Source organism: Staurois parvus, unplaced genomic scaffold (genome assembly GCF_062004578.1).
Source record: "Staurois parvus isolate SC_StPar_1 unplaced genomic scaffold, SC_StPar_1.0 ptg000657l, whole genome shotgun sequence".
In the NCBI taxonomy this organism is placed as follows: domain Eukaryota; kingdom Metazoa; phylum Chordata; class Amphibia; order Anura; family Ranidae; genus Staurois; species Staurois parvus.
Window position 1 is genome coordinate 7,348,769 of NW_028318453.1, and position 23,793 is coordinate 7,372,561.

Genomic DNA, 23,793 nt, shown 5'->3' on the forward strand with positions numbered 1-23,793 from the left:
AGGCCAAAATACCGTACTATAAAAACCACCTATGTAGTCAGTTGGTCTCTGCCTTTGTGCGCCAACGTCCATCCTCAGACACTGTGGGCCCTGTGCGCTCGCGTTCCGCTGCCATGGCAGCAGGGGAGGGGTGGGGTGGTAGGAGCAGTGGCAGCTCCACCAGCAGCGGCTGCCTCAGTCTGCAGTCGATGATGAGTAGCTTTCTTCACCAGCGCAGTGAGGAAACTACTAACCAGCCGCAGCAGCAGCAGCATCAGGTGGACCTGGAGCAGGACCTCAAACAACAGGCTTGGGCCTACTTGGACAGCACCCTGCCAACCGAGGTAGACAATCCCCTTGACTACTGGGCAACGAAACTTGACCTTTGGCCCCAACTAGCTGAATTTGCCCTTGAAAGGCTGTCATGCCCGGCCAGTAGCGTGGCATCGGAGCGCGTGTTTAGTGCGGCAGGAGGTATTGTAACTCCGCGGAGGACACGACTGTCCACCTAAAGTGTGGAGAGACTCACGTTTGTGAAAATGAATCAGGCGTGGATTAGTCTGGATTTCAAACCACCAGTTCCTGACACAACTGACTAATTCCGCCATGAATCATGCCTCAAACATGTGCCACTTTCAGGTCTCCTCACACACTGCTGGTGTGTTCCATTTTTTGTCATAGGGTGCTGGCAGATTACGGGCCTCCCATAGCTGCTGCCAGGCACCTAATTTGCCATGGGCCCCTATACCGCCTCCTCATGCTGCTGCCAGGTCCACAGTCTCTTATGCCATGTGCCACTTTCAGGTCTCCTCACACTGCTGGTGTGTTCAATTTTTTGACATAGGGTGCTGGCAGATTACGGGCCTCCCATAGCTGCTGCCAGGCCCCTAATCTGCCATGGGCCCCTGTACCGCCTCCTCATGCTGCTGCCAGGTCCACAGTGTCTCATGCCATGTGCCACTTTCAGGTCTCCTCACACTGCTGGTGTGTTGAATTTTTTGACATAGGGTGCTGGCAGATTACGGGCCTCCTATAGCTGCTGCCAGGCCCCTAATCTGCCATAGGCCCCTATATACCGCCTCCTCATGCTGCTGCCAGGTCCAGAGTCTCTCATGGGTCCCTGTACGGCCTCCCATTGCTGCTGTCTCCATCGCCACACTCTGCCATGTGCCACTTTCAGGTCTCCTCACACACTGCTGGTGTGTTGAATTTGTTGACATAGGGTGCTGGCAGATTACGGGCCTCCTATAGCTGCTGCCAGGCCCCTAATCTACCATGGGCCCCTATACCGCCTCCTCATGCTGCTGCCAGGTCCAGAGTCTCTCATGGGTCCCTGTATGGCCTCCCATTGCTGCTGTCTCCATCGCCACACTCTGCCATGTGCCACATTCAGGTCTCTTCACACTGCTGGTGTGTTGAATTTTTTGACATAGGGTGCTGGCAGATTACGGGCCTCCCATAGCTGCTGCCAGGCCCCTAATCTGCCATGGGCCCCTGTACCGCCTCCTCATGCTGCTGCCAGGTCCACAGTGTCTCATGCCATGTGCCACTTTCAGGTCTCCTCACACTGCTGGTGTGTTGAATTTTTTGACATAGGGTGCTGGCAGATTACGGGCCTCTTATAGCTGCTGCCAGGCCCCTAATCTGCCATGGGCCCCTATATACCGCCTCCTCATGCTGCTGCCAGGTCCAGAGTCTCTCATGGGTCCCTGTACGGCCTCCCATTGCTGCTGTCTCCATCGCCACACTCTGCCATGTGCCACATTCAGGTCTCTTCACACTGCTGGTGTGTTGAATTTTTTGACATAGGGTGCTGGCAGATTACGGGCCTCCCATAGCTGCTGCCAGGCCCCTAATCTGCCATGGGCCCCTGTACCGCCTCCTCATGCTGCTGCCAGGTCCACAGTGTCTCATGCCATGTGCCACTTTCAGGTCTCCTCACACTGCTGGTGTGTTGAATTTTTTGACATAGGGTGCTGGCAGATTACGGGCCTTCTATAGCTGCTGCCAGGCCCCTAATCTGCCATGGGCCCCTATATACCGCCTCCTCATGCTGCTGCCAGGTCCAGAGTCTCTCATGGGTCCCTGTACGGCCTCCCATTGCTGCTGTCTCCATCGCCACACTCTGCCATGTGCCACTTTCAGGTCTCCTCACACACTGCTGGTGTGTTGAATTTTTTGACATAGGGTGCTGGCAGATTACGGGCCTCCTATAGCTGCTGCCAGGCCCCTAATCTGCCATAGGCCCCTATATACCGCCTCCTCATGCTGCTGCCAGGTCCAGAGTCTCTCATGGGTCCCTGTACGGCCTCCCATTGCTGCTGTCTCCATCGCCACACTCTGCCATGTGCCACTTTCAGGTCTCCTCACACACTGCTGGTGTGTTGAATTTGTTGACATAGGGTGCTGGCAGATTACGGGCCTCCTATAGCTGCTGCCAGGCCCCTAATCTACCATGGGCCCCTATACCGCCTCCTCATGCTGCTGCCAGGTCCAGAGTCTCTCATGGGTCCCTGTATGGCCTCCCATTGCTGCTGTCTCCATCGCCACACTCTGCCATGTGCCACATTCAGGTCTCTTCACACTGCTGGTGTGTTGAATTTTTTGACATAGGGTGCTGGCAGATTACGGGCCTCCCATAGCTGCTGCCAGGCCCCTAATCTGCCATGGGCCCCTGTACCGCCTCCTCATGCTGCTGCCAGGTCCACAGTGTCTCATGCCATGTGCCACTTTCAGGTCTCCTCACACTGCTGGTGTGTTGAATTTTTTGACATAGGGTGCTGGCAGATTACGGGCCTCTTATAGCTGCTGCCAGGCCCCTAATCTGCCATGGGCCCCTATATACCGCCTCCTCATGCTGCTGCCAGGTCCAGAGTCTCTCATGGGTCCCTGTACAGCCTCCCATTGCTGCTGTCTCCATCGCCACACTCTGCCATGTGCCACATTCAGGTCTCTTCACACTGCTGGTGTGTTGAATTTTTTGACATAGGGTGCTGGCAGATTACGGGCCTCCCATAGCTGCTGCCAGGCCCCTAATCTGCCATGGGCCCCTGTACCGCCTCCTCATGCTGCTGCCAGGTCCACAGTGTCTCATGCCATGTGCCACTTTCAGATCTCCTCACACTGCTGGTGTGTTGAATTTTTTGACATAGGGTGCTGGCAGATTACGGGCCTCCTATAGCTGCTGCCAGGCCCCTAATCTGCCATGGGCCCCTATATACCGCCTCCTCATGCTGCTGCCAGGTCCAGAGTCTCTCATGGGTCCCTGTACGGCCTCCCATTGCTGCTGTCTCCATCGCCACACTCTGCCATGTGCCACATTCAGGTCTCTTCACACTGCTGGTGTGTTGAATTTTTTGACATAGGGTGCTGGCAGATTACGGGCCTCCCATAGCTGCTGCCAGGCCCCTAATCTGCCATGGGCCCCTATACCGCCTCCTCATGCTGCTGCCAGGTCCACAGTCTCTTATGCCATGTGCCACTTTCAGGTCTCCTCACACTGCTGGTGTGTTGAATTTTTTGACATAGGGTGCTGGCAGATTACGGGCCTCCCATAGCTGCTGCCAGGCCCCTAATCTGCCATGGGCCCCTATATACCGCCTCCTCATGCTGCTGCCAGGTCCAGAGTCTCTCATGGGTCCCTGTACGGCCTCCCATTGCTGCTGTCTCCATCGCCACACTCTGCCATGTGCCACTTTCAGGTCTCCTCACACACTGCTGGTGTGTTCAATTTTTTGACATAGGGTGCTGGCAGATTACGGGCCTCCTATAGCTGCTCAGGCCCCTAATCTGCCATAGGCCCCTATATACCGCCTCCTCATGCTGCTGCCAGGTCCAGAGTCTCTCATGGGTCCCTGTACGGCCTCCCATTGCTGCTGTCTCCATCGCCACACTCTGCCATGTGCCACTTTCAGGTCTCCTCACACACTGCTGGTGTGTTGAATTTTTTGACATAGGGTGCTGGCAGATTACGGGCCTCCCATTGCTGCTGCCAGGCCCGTAATCTGCCATGGGCCCCCGTACCGACTCCTCATGCTGTGACGTTGCAACAAGGTGGAATTCAACCCTACATATGTTAGACCGCCTTTACGAACAGCAAAAGGCCATCACAGATTTCCTGATGTTAAAAGCGGATAAAGGTACTCCCTGTGTAACTTAGATGTCAGCCATTGGCAGCTCATGCGTGACACCTGCGCTTGCTCAGGCCCTTTGAGGAGGCCACGCTATTCGTGAGTCGGCAGGACTATGGGATGAATGATGTCATTCCTCTGTTGCACGTCCTGGAACAAATGCTGTTAACAATGGCTTGTCAGGGTGCGGTAGACGTGGCGCACAGATCTCAACGCCACATGACCCCTGTGGGGGCAGGACAGGAAGAAGAGGAGGAGGTAGAGGAGGACATTGGTGCTCAGGAATTATTGAGTGAAATGGGTTTTTTTTCCACTCAGCGGACAGGAGTGGAGGAGCAGGAGCATCTGGTAGAGGAGGAGGAAGAGGAGACAGAGGACCCAGACGCACCGTGGCAGTATGCTGTGGAGATGGAGGCAGGGAGTCCCTCGCATTCCTTGGCACAAATGGCCCATAGCATGCTCGCTTGCTTGCGTACCGACAGCCGAATAATAACCATCAGACAGAGGGATGACTTTTGGCTGTCCACCTTGTTGGACCCTCGCTACCGTTCCAAAATGGTGGCCTTTTTCACACCTGCTGAGAGGGAGGCCAAAATAACGTACTATAAAAACCACCTATGTAGTCAGCTGGTCTCTGCCTGTCTGCGCCAACGTCCATCCTCAGACACTGTGGGCCCTGTGTGCTCGCGTTACGCTGCCATGGCAGCAGGGGAGGGGTGGGGTGGTAGGAGCAGTGGCAGCTCCACCAGCAGCGGCTGCCTCAGTCTGCAGTCGATGATGAGTAGCTTTCTTCACCAGCGCAGTGAGGAAACTACTAACCAGCCGCAGCAGCAGCAGCAGCAGCAGCAGCATCAGGTGGACCTGGAGCAGGACCTCAAACAACAGGCTTAGGCCTACTTGGACAGCACCCTGCCAACCGAGGTAGACAATCCCCTTGACTACTGGGCAACGAAACTTGACCTTTGGCCCCAACTAGCTGAATTTGCCCTTGAAAGGCTGTCATGCCCGGCCAGTAGCGTGGCATCGGAGCGCGTGTTTAGTGCGGCAGGAGGTATTGCAACTCCGCGGAGGACACGACTGTCCACCCAAAGTGTGGAGAGACTCACGTTTGTGAAAATGAATCAGGCGTGGATTAGTCTGGATTTCAAACCACCAGTTCCTGACACAACTGACTAAATCCGCCATGAATCATGCCCCAAACATGTGCCACTTTCAGGTCTTCTCACACTGCTGGTGTGTTCCATTTTTTGTCATAGGATGCTGGCAGATTACGGGCCTCCCATAGCTGCTGCCAGGCCCCTAATCTGCCATGGGCCCCTATACCGCCTCCTCATGCTGCTGCCAAGTCCAGAGTCTCTCATGGGTCCCTGTACGGCCTCCCATTGCTGCTGTCTCCATCGCCACACTCTGCCATGTGCCACTTTCAGGTCTCCTCACACTGCTGGTGTGTTCAATTTTTTGACATAGGGTGCTGGCAGATTACGGGCCTCCCATAGCTGCTGCCAGGCCCCTAATCTGCCATGGGCCCCTATACCGCCTCCTCATGCTGCTGCCAAGTCCAGAGTCTGTCATGGGTCCCTGTACGGCCTCCCATTGCTCCCACTCTGCCATGTGCCACTTTGAGGTCTCCTCACACTCCTGCTGTTTTCCATTTTGTCATAGGTTGCTGGCAGATTACAGGCCTCCCATAGGTGCTGCCAGGCCCCAAATCTGCCATGGGCCCCCGTACCGCCTCGTCACGCTGCTGCTGGGTCCACAGTGTGACATGGGTCGCTGTACCGCCTCCCATTGCTCCCACTCTGCCATGTGCCACTTTGAGGTCTCCTCACACTCCTGCTGGTTTCCATTTTGTCATAGGTTGCTGTATGGCCTCCCATTGCTGCTGCCTCCACCGCCACACTGTGGCTCCAAACACTGGTTTTGGCCCCGTGACTGGCCAAATGAGTGAAGTGTGCGGTGATTCTAAGATCGACGGCACTCATCTGCTGTCATACTGACTGACAGTATTATTTCTCTTCCCCAGCAGACTCCAAGGGCATTTAAATTAAAGGTACAGTGTTCTGCACTAATATTAAGTCTCTCTGAAGCCTAGAAACACCCTTTTTTAAGTTAAATTCACAGCGAATATATTCGACTCGAATCGAATATTGTCCACGAATTCGTCGAATCAGTCTAATCGAATTTTTGAATACTTCGCTCATCTCTAGTTTTAATGAATGTCACTTTTACAACTTTCAAATTTCCTGCCAGTTCTGTCCCCGTACGTCCTGACGTCGCAGGGAACGAAACCCAGAAGACAGATGCCGGCATCCTCCGGAGGACATTGCCAGGGACACTGCAGGAGGGACATCGCAGGAGCGTAGGACAAGGTAAGTGATCGACGGATCCCGGAGCAGCGCTGCAGGGTATTCCCAAGTGTAGCTCGGGGTTACCGCTTTTGGTACTGAAACTTTACCACAAGCTACACTCGGGAATACTGCCAGGAAGGTTAACTCCATGTTTTTAGTGAAGTGTGAATTAAACCTCAAACTCCTCCTCAAGTACAAACTAGGAGGGTGCCCCTGGGTATCTTGGACTGATGACGTCATGCAACGAAACATGTAGAACGGGGCTTGATAGCGCCACACTTGTCCTCTGAGATGGAATTGCTTTTTGCTGGGATTTAAAGTGCCATACACATGGTTTTTATGTAAGTGCAATTTTAAATGTCTTTTACCTAATAAATACGGTGTTACGCTATGGAAGTTTTCCTTTGATATTTTTAAGGTGGTGGAGGAGTACTGTGGAGGAGTTTTGTCGCAAACGATTGGTCTAGAGGTGTTTCCACTATGGAGTCTGTCAGCGTATAGAGGTGTCAAGACCACACAGCCGGCCAACTTTCCTGCAGGAGAGCGCTGCAATATTTGACCTACCATTCCAGGTGGTCAATTATCTGTGGTGAGTGGGGCTCTGGAGGGGGAGCACTAATTGGAGCACTATGCACAGAGAATTGCTATGGATAAGAAGATTTACTACTGTATCACTTAATATTCAAACCGGATGTGGATGGGGTTTCTTTGGAACTTTTATATGTTTGCACAATTATTGGGACTTTTATATATATATATTGTTTTATACAGTTTCACTGTATACACAGTTTCATGGCATTGTATATGTGCTATTCTCAGCACTATTGTCGTTTAAGCACCTTGTATTTACTTTCTGGTTTATTTGGGATTTAGTCACTTGGGAGGAGGGATATAATTGCCAGCCCACAGGGCATTATAGCACATGCACATTTGTGGGGGCACCTTGTGTAGTAGGGAGTTCATTTATTTATTTAATTAATTAATTAATGTAGTTTTTGGGAGAGGCAGCGCAGCAATTTTAACTTTGCTATATGGGACTGTCTCTTTGGTGGATGGGGTTGTCTCTTTGGTGGATTGGGATGTCTCCTTGCTCTATGGGGATGTCTCATTGCCGAATTGGGCTGTCTTATTGCTATATGGGGATGTCTCTTGGTTGGATTGGGTTGTCTCTTTGCTATGTGGGTATGTCTCTCTGCTGGATTGGGATGTCTCTCTGCTGGATTAGGATGTCTCCTTGCTGGACTGGGATGTCTCTTTGCTGGACTGGGATGTCTCCTTGCTCTATGGGGATGTCTCATTGCCGAATTGGGCTGTCTTATTGCTATATGGGGATGTCTCTTGGTTGGATTGGGTTGTCTCTTTGCTATGTGGGTATGTCTCTCTGCTGGATTAGGATGTCTCCTTGCTGGACTGGGATGTCTCTTTGCTGGACTGGGATGTCTCCTTGCTGTATGGGGATGGCTTTTTTCTAGATGGGGATGTCTCTTTTCTAGATGGGGATTTCTCTTTGCTGGATTAGGATGTTCCTTTGCTGAATATATAAGTATGTCTCTTTGCCAAAGGTAGAACTGTAACTTAAAAAAAATAGGTTGCGCTAAAATACATGCAAAAGTATAACAAAACAATAAAAAACAATATTATAAATCAAAATAAAATCCAGCAAAAACAAAAAAGTACAAAAGTTCAAATAATCAATAATGTCCAAAATAATTCATCACCAAGTAAATCAACCACCAAAAATGGTTAAATAGAACTCACCAGAGTAATATGCTGATTGTTGAAAAACCAGCATATAGTTCTTGTTATTCTGGGAGAAATGAATAATATGGTAAGGTAGAACTGTGCAGGGGAGGTAGAGAGTAAAAGGGGGCACTCTGATTAGAGAGAAGGGGCACTGGGATGGGGAGGGGGCTGTGATTCTGTGATTGCTAGGGGCACTGTAATGTAAGGGGGACTGCACTGTAGAGTGGCACTGTAATCAAAACAGTGCCCCTCTACAGTGCAGTCCCCTTTTATATCACAGTGCCTCTTTACATCACATTCCAGAGGACTGCAGCCCCCACAGCCCAAATTGTTCTTCTTCTACATATTATTTATACAGTTGTCCCTGCCAGCTGCCTGTCAGACCTGTAGCACAGATTTGAGTTTGAGGGCACTTAGCTCTGTGCTACAGGTATGGCAGACAGCAGGCTGGCAGGGACACAAGCCAGCAGCTGACATGTTGCAAAAGAAAAAACATGGGTAGTTGCAATATTGGCACCCAGGGCACTAACCTGAAGATGCAATGCACTGCCAAGGTCTGCTGAGTACATTTCTAGGAGGAAAGTGTTGGGAAAGCATTGTGCCAGGGTTCTGGAGGTATTTATTGAGAGGAGGGGAAATTCTTTCTTGAGACACATTCTCATTGCTAACCCCTGTGCATTACCTACTGATGACTCTGTGCATCACTCTTGACCCCTGAAGCATTTCACACTCCTGACTCCTGCACTCTGCGTATTACCTACTCCTGACCTCTGCACTTTGTAAATTACTTACTGCTAACCTCTACACTCTGTGCATTGTATACTTTGACCTCTGCACTCTGTGCATTACTTACTTTGACTCCTAACCTCTTGAGCGCCCCTCTGAGGTCCTGCTATAGTGTGTCTGTACCTAATGTTCTAGCCTTTTTTTTCTTATTTTATGTGTTCATTTCATGATTTGTGGTCTTTTTAGGACAGCATGCTGGAGATTCTTCTTTGTGAGGCTGCTGGAGGCTTATCTCTCTAGCACATTTTTTGTTGAAAGAATCTTGGGTGATGAATATCCTTTAATGTGAAATGTATAATGGTTAGTTTACTATTTTGCTGATCTTTGCGGGATCCACATTATAGCTATCTTTGGTATTCATTTATGGTTGTTGTTGCCATTTGTTTGCAGTTGACATGACCTTTGGGTGTATTATTGGTTGTATCAGAGGCATTGTAGGATGCTAGAAGTCTGGTAGTGTGGGTAAGTATTCATATATCCCCACCTATCTTTGTTTATACAGTAGATAGGGCATGTGGGCGTTAGCTTTGGTTTACCTATCTTTGATGATATATGATTGTTCACCTTTAGAACTACTATGGTATAACCACACTATAGAGCTGGAGATTTTCTTTTTTGGATGGTGTGGTCTTTCCCTGTTGTCTATTTCTAAACCTTTCTGCAGCCTGGAGGGGCAAAGCCAAGTTACCTGGTTGATTGATAAGTACTTTCTGGGGATGTGTTTTTGTTTTCTTCTGGCTTGGTCCTTATTTTCTTATTGGACAGAAAAAAAAATATATATGTAGATCCTTTTTATGCAGAATTTGGTGTATTGACGTTCATGTATTTTCAGATATTGTTGCATTCTAAATGGATGTTCGTTTTCTTTGATTGTAGACTTAGATATGTATTTAATATACGCATGTTCCTGAATGTTGTCCCAAAGAAGAAGATAACCTGTGAAACACGTAGGCATATGAGGACAAAGCATTTGGAATATTACATTTTTTTATGTATTTTTTATGAATATGGGATACTTTTAACTCCTTGCCACTGGCCACATATATGCGGCCTCTTGGCGAGTGGGTCTTAACACCGAGAGGCCGCACATATGCATACCTAAAGGTAAACATCCTGTGTGTTCTCCCGACACAGTTACCGGAAGCTAACGAAAAGCTCCCAATCTCTACTTGCGATTGGGAGCTTTCCAATCATTTGACTGCTGTGACAGACAATCACAGCGGTCACATGATCAGAAACCCTACCCTGAGTCCCGATAAAGGGCCAGGAGACTCCGGCAGCAAGATAATGGTACATAAGTGAGTGGGATACCGCTCAGTTACAGCATAGCAGCAAACACACCAAACAGCTGAAGCCCACTGCCAGCATTACAGTATCTGAAATTTCCAAGAAATCACTATTGGAAGGACTACAAGGATGTGGGTCACAAGATAAAGAAAAATAGTTGCGGCTGATTGACGGTCTTCCTAATGTCTATAGTGGATGTAAACCAGCAACAATGAAACAGATGTGGTATAAATAGGGTTCACATCAAGATGAGTACCATTGATATAACTCGGAACTGGAAGAGCAGAGAATAAAAGGAATAAAGAGGTGAGTAGGTAAGTAGAAAGACAAAGAACAGGAAGAAGGAAACTGAAGGTGAAGTGGAGGCTGAGATGAGAGAAGTTGGTTCCCTGAAGGTAGTGAGGCCCTAGGTACCAGGATACCTAATAATGGTGAATAGGGGAGGACATTACCAAAGCATTAGCAGTGAATCTTCAAAGTCAAGTGGTAGACAATGCTTAATCCAAGGCTGAGATGAGAGAAGTTGGTTCCCTGAAGGTAGTGAGGCCCTAGGTACCAGGATGCCTAATAATGGTGAATAGGGGAGGACATTACCAAATCATTAGCAGTGAATCTTCAAAGTCAAGTGGTAGACAATGCTTAATCCAAGGCTGCCAATTTTTTTTAAATTTACGAACTTTGTCGCATCCAATGGCTTTCAGTTTAGCATGAACCAGAGCCTGATTAATTTTATATTTAGCTTTGGCTACAAATAAAGATGGAGATTTTAAGCAAGATAAAAGAATATCTGGAATCTGCTGCACTCCTCAATCTTTATTCGTTATTGATAAAATCCATATCACAGACAGTGTCAGGGACAAAAAGGTTCATGTTTTTCACGCTGAAAACTAGCACTTATTCATAACCACTAAATAACACAAACAACTACACCACATAAATATCCTGTTTGTGATTAAGGTGAGCCTCTCTGGCAACCCAGAAAACTGCTCCCAACCAAAACATCAGTGTGGGAGGAAAACAGGTAACATAGGGTTGCATCCCAATCACACACACAACATAAACACCACAATAAAAATTAGAAAATTAATAATGTAGTAATTTTAGTAGTACGATTTTTATTGTGGTGTTTATGTTGTGTGTGTGATTGGGATGCAACCCTATGTAGCCTGTTTTCCTCCCTCACTGATGTTTTGGTTGGGAGGAGTTTTCTGGGTTTTCGGTCAGGGCAGTACCTTTATCATACACAGGATATTTATGTAGTGTAGTTGTTTGTGTTATTTAGTGGTTATGAATAAGCACTAGTTTTCAGGGTGAAACACGTTAACCTTTTTGTCCCTGACACTGTCTGTGATATGGATATTATGAATATGGAATAAAGATTGAAGAGTGCAGTGGATTCCAGATATTCTTTACCTTGCAGTTTCACAGACGAGCTGTGCTTTCACCTTCACTCTAATGGTCAGTGGATGATTCATACTACTCACCTGGAGCGGCTTTGCTATGCGGCTATGGAGATTTTCAGGCTTTGGCTATGGTTTGTTTTGTCGCTGCTATGAGCTGTATAAAAAGTTTAAATTGGCTACATGTTAAGCTAGCTGTTTTTTTGTTCAGGAGAGCTATTGAAGGGTCAGGTTGAATGCTAACCCCAAGTACCTCTGAGGCTAAAGCAAAGACAGCCTTCCAAAAATCTCCCTCCAGGTGTGGAGTGCTACATTGGCATGTCCGATCAGTCAGGCTTTGCACCCCAACAACTTGTAGATTGTAAACAACAACACATGCAGCGCTACAAAGAGGTAATAAATACTGTATAAAATAAGTGATAAGCTACTGGTGCTTAAAGTGATTAAAAAACACTGTCCTCATAACATAATCAATCATCCATGTAAAAACAGTGCAGAGGTTGTCGACTCCGTGCTGAAAAGTGTGTAAATTTTATGCACTCACCAGAAAGCGCATAATAAGCGCATTTGAGTTGTCAGACCACTCCTGGTACTAGAAAGCTGAGGATCATCTAGCAGGCTGTCACTCTGGTAGGGATCCACCTTTCACTAACCAGCAGAGGGATTCCAGACCTCCAGAAAAGTTTGGTATGACCAAATCCAGATTCCTCAACCCGGGCACTCATACAGGGTATCCACCTTGAGAGAGGGGGGGCTTAACCAAATAGCCCACCCCAGAAAACACTGATAGTATGTTCCAAAGAAGAATCTTTATTGCAGAGTAAAGCAAGCAACTCACAGGGTATCCCAGAAACAAAGATGGCCGCCGGCCTCCACGAGGTGCGGAACGGCGTGACGTCACCGGCTAGGCTCCACCCTGACGCGTTTCGTGCGGACGAGCACGTTATCAAAGGGAGCGAGCACTAGCCGGACAAGAGTATATATAGTAATTTCCGCGCATGCGCGGTAAACATAAAAAAGCCGGTGACGCCATCTTGGCCCGCTTGCGCATGCGCAATGCATACGACAGCGGCCATTTTCTTGGTTATCGCGGCTCAGGATAGACAATTGTCATGTATATTGGTACATTCATCTCACAATTACTATTTAATAAAAACCAGTATTCAGGAGGCCAAAGACTTCCATATTAGAGTGGATACTGGCACTCAAAAGTGTTATTTTATCTTATTACAATATCCTTGACCCCATTATAGTGGAGTCTAATGCGGGTACAAACGGATTTGTCACCCCATTATTAATGCACAATAAGTGCAAACTTGAATATAATTTTAATTAAATAGCAAATAACATCAAAATATAAATATATTTATAAGTAGGATCATAACAAAAATTGAAATAAAAGATAAAGATATTTATGAATAATAAAACCATGACTAAAAACTACCACATGAGCCAGGATAACTTACATTCCAAATGATATATAAAACAAGTAAAATATGTGACATATATAACCCACACGATCCACATATAAATAAATCCAATATTAAAATCATAAACAACATTAATGTATTTCCCAATCCCAGACCCCATAACCTATGCAATCAACTCATATACTGGGGTTATCATCATAATCCTTATCGTGCATATATGATAAAGATAGAAACTATAAATAAATAAAATGTATATAAAAATAGTGGGGGAAAGGGAAAACCGGCTAAAAAGAAAATAAGCCCTGTAAATCATTAAAAATGGCCTAAACGCATCAACTTGTATCAATAAAACAGTTGATATCAAGGTCTGTATTCAGACCTTGAGGGAAAAAAGACTGGAGCTCATAAATCCACTTAGTTTCCAACCTAGCAACCGATCTCTTTTTGTAAATACCCCTCCAATGTGGTTTAATGATGTCTATAGCGGCAAATTTCAAACATTTGGGATTGTTGTTATGGCATAGCCGGTAATGTAAAGATAATGAATGATCTTTGAAACCTTTTTTGATATTTTTAAGGTGCTCACGTGGTCTGTCCCGTAACCTTCTTGTCGTCCTCCCAACATATTGCTTCCCACAGCCACACTCTAGTAGGTAAACAATGTGTGTACTATTGCAGGTAATGGTGTTTTTGATTTCATAGGTCCTATTAGTAGTATTGGACGCAAAGGTCTTCACCGGTCTCTTGTGTATACCATTTTCAAACACAAATCATACACCTATTGCAAGGATAAAAACCCTTGTGTCCAAGATTAAATGTTAAAGTTTTTGGGGGGTTCACTATGTTGGGGGCTAGAGACAGCCTAAGGGGGGGTGCTCTGCGGAAGATGATCTCTGGACGGTTGGGTAGTGCTTTTCCCAATACTGGGTCATTTAGGAGGATAGACCAATTCTTCTTAATGATTTTACAGACATCTTTATATTGGGTATTGAAGTTTGTGACAAAGGGACAAATAATATTATTACTATTGGCAGCTGTGGTAGGTTTAAGTAACTCATTTCTATCTATGCTTTGTACTTCCTCTATTACTTTGGTCAAAAATGGTTCATCATACCCTTTTTCTAAAAACCTCTCTTTTAAAATTAAAGATTGTCTATAAAAATCCTCAGTATTATCACAATTTCTTTTTATCCGAAGAAACTGGCCTTTTGGGATATTCCTTAGCCATTTCGGGTGATGACGACTGTCCAGTGGGATAAAACTATTGCGGTCCGTCTCTTTAAAAAATGTTTTGGTTAAAATGTCCATTCCTGATACAAAAAGTGTAAGATCTAAAAAGTCAATTTGCTTAAGGTCATAATGATAAGAAAGTTTAATATTTAATTCATTAAAATTTAGTGTGGTAAAAAAGTTTTTAAGAGTGAATTCATCCCCCTGCCACAATAAGAACACGTCATCAATATACCTCCTGTAGAACAAAAGACTAGGCCATTCTCTAGAGTAGATGAGATCTTCCTCCCATCTTGCCATAAATAAATTTGCCAGACTCGAGGCAAACTTGGCGCCCATAGCGACACCTGTAGTTTGTAAATAAAATTCATTCCCAAACCAAAAATAATTGTGTGTCATGGCAAATTTAAGAAGGTCTAAAATCAATGTTCTTTGTATTGGGGGGATATCTGTGGCCATATTAAGATAAAAATCCGCTGCCGCCATTCCATCGTCGTGTTTGATACTACTATAAAGAGCTGACACGTCTGCCGTGACCAAATATGTAGGAGAATCCAACTTAATAGTTTTAATATCTGCAAGCATTTGTTTCGTGTCTCTTAAAAACGCCGGTGTCTTGGCAACAAGTGGCTGTAAAAATTGATCAATGTATTCGCCAATTATTGAGCTTAAAGAGCCAATGCCTCTCACTATGGGTCTCCCAGGAGGATTGGTCAGATCTTTATGTATCTTTGGCAGGCAGTATAAGACTGGTAATTTCGGTGAGATAGGACACAGGAAATCTTTTTCCTTTTTAGTTAAAATACCCATATCATAACCCTTATTTATAATACTCCTCAAAGATCTCTTATACGGGACCAGAGGATTCCGATCAAGAGTTTGATAGGTATTTTTATCATCTAAGATAAGATACACTTGCTTTAAATAATCTGTCTTGTCCATAATAACTACACCCCCGCCTTTATCCGCTGGGCGTACTACCAGATCTTTTTCTTCCAGTAACGACTTTACCAGGGAATCTCTAAGTTTATAGTTATCTCTGTTTCTGACCTTGATACTTTCTAAGTCCTTTAATACTAAACTCTTAAAAACATTAACATATGCGAGGCTTACCATACTGGTTTTTATTAAATAGTAATTGTGAGATGAATGTACCAATATACATGACAATTGTCTATCCTGAGCCGCGATAACCAAGAAAATGGCCGCTGTCGTATGCATTGCGCATGCGCGAGCGGGCCAAGATGGCGTCACCGGCTTTTTTATGTTTACCGCGCATGTGCGGAAATTACTATATATACTCTTGTCCGGCTAGTGCTCGCTCCCTTTGATAACGTGCTCGTCCGCACGAAACGCGTCAGCGTGGAGCCTAGCCGGTGACGTCACGCCGTTCCGCACCTCGTGGAGGCCGGCGGCCATCTTTGTTTCTGGGATACCCTGTGAGTTGCTTGCTTTACTCTTCAATAAAGATTCTTCTTTGGAACATACTACACTATCAGTGTTTTCTGGGGTGGGCTATTTGGTTAAGCCCCCCTCTCTCAAGGTGGATACCCTGTATGAGTGCCCGGGTTGAGGAATCTGGATTTGGTCATACCAAACTTTTCTGGAGGTCTGGAATCCCTCTGCTGGTTAGTGAAAGGTGGATCCCTACCAGAGTGACAGCCTGCTAGATGATCCTCAGCTTTCTAGTACCAGGAGTGGTCTGACAACTGAAATGCGCTTATTATGCGCTTTCTGGTGAGTGCATAAAATTTACACACTTTTCAGCATGGAGTCGACCACCTCTGCACTGTTTTTACATAGACGATTGATTATGTTATGAGGACGGTGTTTTTTAATCACTTTAAGCACCAGTAGCTTATCACTTATTTTATACAGTATTTATTACCTCTTTGTAGCGCTGCATGTGTTGTTGTTTGTATTGTGAAGGTTTGGGGTTTGTGCCTTTCATGCTAGCTGCTTACTATCCATCTCCGAGCGCTCATTAATTATTTTTTACTGCTTTGACTAATACCTACCAACCTGGTTATACTGAGCTGCTGGAGTATTACCCTTTTAGTAGGTTTATATACCTACTTTTATTCCTCTTTTTTTCCATTTTTCTTTTTCCATTTTAAAATGGAAGAGGATATTTTTGAGTTTAGGTCTAAAAGACCGGTATTATCTGAGGAGGTATTTACCCAAGATGACTCGGATGGCCTTCATGGGTTATTTTTGCATCTGTCTAACCATACCACCTCTGAGATTAGAACCCTTTGGGATATCACCTTTTTAGAAAAATACATTAAAGAGGGTATGGTTCCCAGATCTTTGAGGTGGGAGGTCCCCCCAGAAATCGGAGATGTCAACAGTGAAGTAGAATGGTTCTCATTTTTTAATAACAAAGGTTTAGATCTGTTGACTTTTTTGGTGGCCAGGAAGAAAAAGAAACTAATATATCTAGACAATGAGATAAATAAGACCAAGGAAAGATTACAACCATATAAAGGGAAGGATGAATATAAAACAGAATCTAATCGGTTAAAAATTCTCCTTGACAAAACTGAAAAGGAGCAGAGGACAAAGAAAAAATATGGGAGAGACTGTAAAGATTATGCGAATAAAGAAACATTTAAGTGGCAGACCTCCACTCCTCTCCATCCTTCCCAGACTGCCACCCAGGTGGAAGGTAATTTTTCTAGACCTTACATTCATCCTAACAAGGGCAATGCCCCTCAGAATAATCCCCAAAAATCAGTGGGGACACCAAAGAGAAATAACCATAGGATCAATAATGATCGACCCCCTACCACACTGAATTTTGTGCAAGATCAATATAATATACCCACCTTTAATAGATATCAGGGGTTTAACCAGATGCATACACCTTTTTATGGAGACAGGAACTTTAGGCCACATCCTAACTATTATTACAACAATAACAGACCAGTTGGTAACCAAAATGGGAATGGAGGGCACCCGCATAAACCACAACAAGGGGGTACCTGGAGGAAAACAAAAAATGATAATCAAGGGAACTATGGGAATAAGAATTATCATAACCAACAAGGAGGGAGAGGTGATTGGACTCCAGTAAGGTATCAATACAACTCGAGTCAGAACTGGGGTTCATCACCAAGGAGGTATCCTTCCAATAATTATGGCCCCCAATACCGGGACCACCCACAAGCTTCCACACAAAGAATTGATAGTTACCCCAATTCTAATTTTAACCAACAATACTCTCATCCACAAAGTCATTTTTTAGGGACAGGTCCGGCAAGGAAAAGAAGCATACGGTCAGAGGAAGAAGAGGAGGAAAGAGGGTGCATAGACAACAAAAAAAGAAAAATTTAGATTCTAAAGGTATTTTTAATCTAAGTAAACAAACACTAACCGAGAATGAACTAGACCTCTTGAATAAAGGGCTGAAATTTGCCCCAAAGGCTAAGCTCAATAAATTTGACACATATATTGACATTCATAAATTCACGAGGAAATTAGCCATGAAAAGGTATTTCCTGAATGCTCCCTCTATGAGCATCCCCTCTCACTCCATCAATAGCATCTTTAAAGATTCAGGCCTTAAGAATGCTTCCCTGTTCAATCCCCCAGCCCATTCATATGTTAATGTTTTTAAGAGTTTAGTATTAAAGGACTTAGAAAGTATCAAGGTCAGAAACAGAGATAACTATAAACTTAGAGATTCCCTGGTAAAGTCGTTACTGGAAGAAAAAGATCTGGTAGTACGCCCAGCGGATAAAGGCGGGGGTGTAGTTATTATGGACAAGACAGATTATTTAAAGCAAGTGTATCTTATCTTAGATGATAAAAATACCTATCAAACTCTTGATCGGAATCCTCTGGTCCCGTATAAGAGATCTTTGAGGAGTATTATAAATAAGGGTTATGATATGGGTATTTTAACTAAAAAGGAAAAAGATTTCCTGTGTCCTATCTCACCGAAATTACCAGTCTTATACTGCCTGCCAAAGATACATAAAGATCTGACTAATCCTCCTGGGAGACCCATAGTGAGTGGCATTGGCTCTTTAAGCTCAATAATTGGCGAATACATTGATCAATTTTTACAGCCACTTGTTGCCAAGACACCGGCGTTTTTAAGAGACACGAAACAAATGCTTGCAGATATTAAAACTATTAAGTTGGATTCTCCTACATATTTGGTCACGGCAGACGTGTCAGCTCTTTATAGTAGTATCAAACACGACGATGGATTGGCGGCAGCGGATTTTTATCTTAATATGGCCACAGATATCCCCCCAATACAAAGAACATTGATTTTAGACCTTCTTAAATTTGCCATGACACACAATTATTTTTGGTTTGGGAATGAATTTTATTTACAAACTACAGGTGTCGCTATGGGCGCCAAGTTTGCCTCGAGTCTGGCAAATTTATTTATGGCAAGATGGGAGGAAGATCTCATCTACTCTAGAGAATGGCCTAGTCTTTTGTTCTACAGGAGGTATATTGATGACGTGTTCTTATTGTGGCAGGGGGATGAATTCACTCTTAAAAACTTTTTTACCACACTAAATTTTAATGCATTAAATATTAAACTTTCTTATCATTATGACCTTAAGCAAATTGAATTTTTAGATCTTACACTTTTTGTATCAGGAATGGACATTTTAACCAAAACATTTTTTAAAGAGACGGACCGCAATAGTTTTATCCCACTGGACAGTTGTCATCACCCGAAATGGCTAAGGAATATCCCAAAAGGCCAGTTTCTTCGGATAAAAAGAAATTGTGATAATACTGAGGATTTTTATAGACAATCTTTAATTTTAAAAGAGAGGTTTTTAGAAAAAGGGTATGATGAACCATTTTTGACCAAAGTAATAGAGGAAGTACAAAGCATAGATAGAAATGAGTTACTTAAACCTACCACAGCTGCCAATAGTAATAATATTATTTGTCCCTTTGTCACAAACTTCAATACCCAATATAAAGATGTCTGTAAAATCATTAAGAAGAATTGGTCTATCCTCCTAAATGACCCAGTATTGGGAAAAGCACTACCCAACCGTCCAGAGATCATCTTCCGCAGAGCACCCCCCCTTAGGCTGTCTCTAGCCCCCAACATAGTGAACCCCCCAAAAACTTTAACATTTAATCTTGGACACAAGGGTTTTTATCCTTGCAATAGGTGTATGATTTGTGTTGAAAATGGTATACACAAGAGACCGGTGAAGACCTTTGCGTCCAATACTACTAATAGGACCTATGAAATCAAAAACACCATTACCTGCAATAGTACACACGTTGTTTACCTACTAGAGTGTGGCTGTGGGAAGCAATATGTTGGGAGGACGACAAGAAGGTTACGGGACAGACTACGTGAGCACCTTAAAAATATCAAAAAAGGTTTCAAAGATCATTCATTATCTTTACATTACCGGCTATGCCATAACAACAATCCCAAATGTTTGAAATTTGCCGCTATAGACATCATTAAACCACATTGGAGGGGTATTTACAAAAAGAGATCGGTTGCTAGGTTGGAAACTAAGTGGATTTATGAGCTCCAGTCTTTTTTCCCTCAAGGTCTGAATACAGACCTTGATATCAACTGTTTTATTGATACAAGTTGATGAGTTTAGGCCATTTTTAATGATTTACAGGGCTTATTTTCTTTTTAGCCGGTTTTCCCTTTCTCCCACTATTTTTATATACATTTTATTTATTTATAGTTTCTATCTTTATCATATATGCACGATAAGGATTATGATGATAACCCCAGTATATGAGTTGATTGCATAGGTTATGGGGTCTGGGATTGGGAAATACATTAATGTTGTTTATGATTTTAATATTGGATTTATTTATATGTGGATCGTGTGGGTTATATATGTCACATATTTTACTTGTTTTATATATCATTTGGAATGTAAGTTATCCTGGCTCATGTGGTAGTTTTTAGTCATGGTTTTATTATTCATAAATATCTTTATCTTTTATTTCAATTTTTGTTATGATCCTACTTATAAATATATTTATATTTATATGTTATTTGCTATTTAATTAAAATTATATTCAAGTTTGCACTTATTGTGCATTAATAATGGGGTGACAAATCCGTTTGTACCCGCATTAGACTCCACTATAATGGGGTCAAGGATATTGTAATAAGATAAAATAACACTTTTGAGTGCCAGTATCCACTCTAATATGGAAGTCTTTGGCCTCCTGAATACTGGTTTTTATTAAATAGTAATTGTGAGATGAATGTACCAATATACATGACAATTGTCTATCCTGAGCCGCGATAACCAAGAAAATGGCCGCTGTCGTATGCATTGCGCATGCGTGAGCGGGCCAAGATGGCGTCACCGGCTTTTTTATGTTTACCGTACATGCGCGGAAATTACTATATATACTCTTGTCCGGCTAGTGCTCGCTCCCTTTGATAACGCGTCAGTGCGGAGCCTAGCCGGTGACGTCACGCCGTTCCGCACCTCGTGGAGGCCGGCGGCCATCTTTGTTTCTGGGATACCCTGTGAGTTGCTTGCTTTACTCTTCAATAAAGATTCTTCTTTGGAACATACTACACTATCAGTGTTTTTTGGGGTGGGCTGTTTGGTTAAGCCCCCCCCCTCTCTCAAGGTGGATACCCTGTATGAGTGCCCGGGTTGAGGAATCTGGATTTGGTCATACCAGACTTTTCTGGAGGTCTGGAATCCCTCTGCTGGTTAGTGAAAGGTGGATCCCTACCAGAGTGACAGCCTGCTAGATGATCCTCAGCTTTCTAGTACCAGGAGTGGTCTGACAACTCAAATGCGCTTATTATGCGCTTTCTGGTGAGTGCATAAAATTTACACACTTTTCAGCATGGAGTCGACCACCTCTGCACTGTTTTTACATGGACGATTGATTATGTTATGAGGACGGTGTTTTTTAATCACTTTAAGCACCAGTAGCTTATCACTTATTTTATACAGTATTTATTACCTCTTTGTAGCGCTGCATGTGTTGTTGTTTGTATTGTGAAGGTTTGGGGTTTGTGCCTTTCATGCTAGCTGCTTACTATCCATCTCCGAGCGCTCGTTAATAATTTTTTACCAACTTGTGGATTGTACATTATTTTGGATATTTACCTAGTGGTCACCTTCAAAGCCCCTTGTCTTTCTTACCTAAATAACCCAAGTTATTTTCCCTTTTAGCTGTTTATGATATCCCCCACAATATATACCTTTTATAATGGTGCAGTTATGACTAATGAAAAGACAAAAGCTGATTCAGAAACTTGGTATAATTACCTACTCAGCCATGTACAGTATGTATTAAAAAGCTAGAATATGTAGTTAAAGCTAAATTCTGGTCAGAGAAAAAATGGATAATATGCATAGCAGGTTTCCTATCTTACCTGGTCTCAGTACCAGGGATGTTGAAGTTCTCCTCACCTTTTCAGTCAAGGAAGCTGCCATCTTAGCCTCTGTTTCATCTGAAATTGCTGTTCATGTGATCATTTATGCCCCCCGCCATTTGATGGTTTGACAGTTTGGTTGAAAGCATAAGCAAATGTGACAGTTAGCATTCAAGGATGCCATACATCATCACTGCCTTCTATAGGAGTTCGCTGCAGGTCTTTCCCCATCCTTCTGCACTTGATTCTAATTGGCTGGTTTCAGCCACTCTGTACAGTATTCTCTACACCACATCTAAGACAGAAGCAATGGATTGAAGATCATATGTGTTTCCTTCTGATGTCAGCGCAGAATGGGCAAGGTGGATAAATGCTTAAACCATACATTTAAAACAATATCTTGCCCAAATATATACTGTGTATTGGTAGGAGATCAGGCATTTTATTTTATTGTTCAGAATTCAGCTTTACATTGACATTATTATTATTATTACAACAAGTTTATATAGCGCCAAAGGGTTTGCTCAGCGCTGTACAATAGAGGGGGGGACAATACATGAAACAGTACAGCAACTACAAACAGCACACGAGGGGTTAGAGGGCCCTACTCTTTCGAGCTTACAATCTAGAAGACACATAAATACATTGATATTGCAACCAATTAAAGTTTAAATCTTTTACTACAGTCAATCTTACATAATAAATTTAAATTAAAAACAATAATGAAAGCTGTCTTTTTTAAGAGAATTAAATATTTAATGGATAAAAAATAATTAAAATGATCAATTCTGACTTGCTATCCCCATAGGAATTTACTAAACCACCCATTATCTTCATGAAATATTAATGCGATGTTTAATAATTGACTGAAATAATCCTAATAAAAGAAAACATTTTTAATAAGATAGAATTGGTATAGTAATTGAATTGGTCGCATTCTATTTCCAGCAATATTATGATCTGAAGAATTGTGCTGCTTAATTTGACCCTCTTGCATTTGTTAGCCCTTTAAACAGCATCTGTCAAATTCAATACAATTCACCAAAATTGTTTGACACTTTTTAAATCACTATTTTTGTATCTATAGCTTTATTAGTGGAGACATTCTTCATTATCCATAATACTGCATATGGTGGTCTTTCTTTCTAAAATACGGCCAATCAGTGTGTATTTGTCCAACTGATATGTAATTAAATATTAGAATGCATTGTTTAAAAAATTGGATAACTGGTCATTTTACAGATGCTAGATGTTGTTTCGCTAGGCCACCTCCTGACCACCAAAGCCAGTCCCCCAGATCTAAACTCACATATGAGTCATTCAAAGCTTCAGTAATGTTACGGCTACAAATCATACTTACAAAGGTAAGGCTGGAGTATAGCTTTTAGTAATCCTATGGCTACTAATCATATTGCCAAGATCCAGTGCTGTCAGGAGATCCAGACTTTTCATATTATTAGCTGCTGGAATAAAGAGGGGAACAGGAAAGTCATTTTTATTTTTAAATACCCTGAGTATTTATTTTATTTTATTACAATTGATGAATTACCTGCTATTTCTTTTGTCACACTTTACCCTATTTCACCATATTTTTTAAATTTTTTTAAAAAACCTGACATAGAAATCTGTAATATCAAAGTGCAATGAAAAATGGCAAAAATTCAAACAGTTGTTGAAAACTAGTGAAACCACACATAGTTAATGTTATAGATATTATTATAATTTAAAAAAAATATAAAATTGATTTATGTCTTTTTAGTCAGATACATTTAAAGTATTAAGTAATGAACTAGAATATTTTATATTTACTGATTTCAGTCAGCAGGTGGTCAACTCTAAGCAATGGTAGCAGCCTTTTGGAACACTGCTGTTGTCAAATAAACCTGAAAATCAGCGAGATCAGATTACAAATTTCACCCCTTCTCAGCTGTAGTGCTAAACATTCCTATTGTAATACTAAATAAAATAATCACAACACATTTGGAAAAGGTAAAACTATAGGTACTTTTTTTTTCATTTTAGATACAGTAAGGGAGAGTTATAACCCCTGTTAGTTTTTGTTTTTGCCATTGGGGAGATTTCCCTTCA

General features: G+C 43.3%; 1 long non-coding RNA gene across 1 annotated transcript in view; it reads right to left on the minus strand.

Moving 5' to 3' along the window:
- LOC149448797 (uncharacterized) overlaps window positions 1–23,190 on the minus strand; it is a 79,915-nt gene extending 56,725 nt beyond the window's left edge. The window contains exon 1 of the long non-coding RNA XR_016315499.1: window positions 23,066–23,190. This is a non-coding gene — a long non-coding RNA (uncharacterized LOC149448797). The remainder of the gene's footprint in view (window positions 1–23,065) is intronic.
- Window positions 23,191–23,793: the final 603 nt, after the last annotated feature.